General features: G+C 31.4%; 1 protein-coding gene and 1 long non-coding RNA gene across 2 annotated transcripts in view; both read right to left on the bottom strand.

Moving 5' to 3' along the window:
• Window positions 1–2500, bottom strand: part of LOC147470441 (uncharacterized) — a 34453-nt gene that overhangs the window by 23601 nt on the left and 8352 nt on the right. The window lies entirely within an intron of this gene.
• LOC122268061 (uncharacterized) overlaps window positions 1–2500 on the bottom strand; it is an 8633-nt gene that overhangs the window by 4964 nt on the left and 1169 nt on the right. The window lies entirely within an intron of this gene.

A 2500-nucleotide genomic window follows, 5' to 3' on the forward strand; every position in this document is an offset into this window, starting at 1 on the left:
AACATACAGGAAAAAAAACGAGTAGGGGTAGGTTTTTTGTATAGCCACTGCTTCTAGTACAAAGCAAACGTATACAGTCTGTAGCACAGTCATGCCCAGTCCAAGACTGTTGTATTTCAGGGAGGAGGGGTGTAGGAGTCCTACATCCCCAAAATGGGAAGGATATCCCATTCTCGGGAATATGGGTTTTGCGACATCTCAGGCCATTTGGATGATGCATAGAATATTGCCTTGGAATATGTGTAAATGCCCTTGGTCGCAAAATGTATCGCTGATTGGCCAGAACTTTAAAGAAGGCCAATATGTGCTCGCCAATGATGGAGCCACTTGACAGCTCAGGTTTTATGCATATACATGTATGTGTATAGATTCCTGCATGAATATAGATACAAAGATAGATCGAAAAATAGCCTTTAGATATCAGAAGTGGCATCTTTGGACAAACACTGTAAAAACATGAGGATGAAATCCGGTATCATGAAAGCTTCTCGATTGAGACTGTGACAACTTGGAACAAGACCTATTATTTACAAAGTACGTTTTCTGTAATATTATCTTGATCGTACAGTGAAAAGCGCTCATATCTTTTTATATCTGTAAAATATTTATGGAAAAGAATGACAAAATATGATTAATCTGGACAATTCAATAGCGACAAATATAAGTGTGTGTATGAAAAAAAAAAAAAATAAAAAAAAAAATAATGTAGAAAAGAAAAAAAAAAAAAAATCCCCGAGAAATATATATATATATATATATATATATATATATATATATATATATATATATATATATATATATATTACATACATATGAATATATATTCACACACACACACACACATATATATATATATATATATATATATATATATATATATATATATATGTGTGTGTGTGTGTGTGTGTAAATATATATTCATATGTATGTAATATATATATATATATATATATATATATATATATATATATATATATATATATATATATATATATATATATGCTTATATTTGTCATTATTGAATTGTCCAGATTTATCATACACACACACACACACACACACACACACACACACACACACACACACACATATATATATATATATATATATATATATATATATATATGTATATATATATATATATATATATATATATATATATATATATATATATATGTGTGTGTGTGTGTGTGTGTGTGTTTGTGTAAACATATATTTATATGTATTTACACAAACACACATATATATACACTCGTATATATATATATACACACTGATGACCTTGATTTGTTATTTACAAAAGAAATATATCAACTCAGAAGTGGTAGGTTACATGATTATGATTGCACATGACAGTCGCTAATATACTCTAGGAAAAGTACAAGATATTTGCAAGCATTGGCCCTACATCAGCGTGTATGCAACGCGTTTGCAGAAATATTCAGCTTCTTACCTTTTTCTTACCCCTCCGATCTTCGGTTGGATGTTGTCCTTTTCTTGTCTTCTAAACAGAGAAAAAGGAAAATTGTTATTAGATATCGACACTGCAAAACATAATGAAAGTTGGTATCATGAAATGGTGTCGATTGAAACCAAGTACTGTGGCAGCTTGGTGACAAAACCTATTATTTAAAGAAGATGCGAAGTAAACTATCTGCAATGTTAGGCTTCACGCCATAGTAAAACACGCTCATATTTTTTTGTATTATTTGTAAAATGTTTAAAGACAAGACTGGAAGCGAAAGTATTTTTTCAGAGTATTGTCTCTATAGGTGACGGTACTAGCAGCCGTATTCTTGGACGTTTTCTGCGTGTCGTGGCCATGTCATGTTCATGTTGTGTCCATATCGTGTTCATGTCACGAATGCGGTATTCCAGTATGCAAGAGCGTGGCACGTTTGTGTCAGCTGTTTCAGGTTTACCAACCGTTCCAAAGTTAACATGTTTCGGATGAATGACACTGTCCAAACGACAAATTCATAAGAGAAATTACAATCATAAGTAGCACCAACATAAGATAGTACAATTTTGGTATGAATCAGTCGTTGTACTTGTTCCTAGTTAAAGAATTGACAACCATTTCAGGAACGCGCCGTTGGTAATTCACTCTACGCTCGATCAAAACAAACGGGATGAAAGGGATCGTGTGTTTATGAATAGATCTTCCTTATTTTGTCTCTGTATATACTGTACATATATGCATATCTTTAATATATCATACATATAGATTTAATGTATACATATTTCATATAATTATATACTTTAACTTTACGTTCCTGACTACTTTTACCATTCATTTAACTTAACTCTCCTTCGAAAAGTCCGCCAAAAGGTAAACAAACTCAAAATCAGCAGAGAATCAATGTTTTCCTAAAAGTGTTTGTAATTCAAGTTTAGGACAATGATGCCTAATATATCCAATATAGATATTACTTTCCAAACATAGTATGCTTATATTAAGTATTGGTAAGAAAAAGTACAATAAAAAAAAATTCACCCG

The sequence above is a fragment of the Penaeus japonicus genome, unplaced genomic scaffold (assembly GCF_977035675.1).
Source record: "Penaeus japonicus unplaced genomic scaffold, GWHDUDI00000001_assembly GWHDUDI00000015, whole genome shotgun sequence".
Lineage (NCBI taxonomy): Eukaryota > Metazoa > Arthropoda > Malacostraca > Decapoda > Penaeidae > Penaeus > Penaeus japonicus.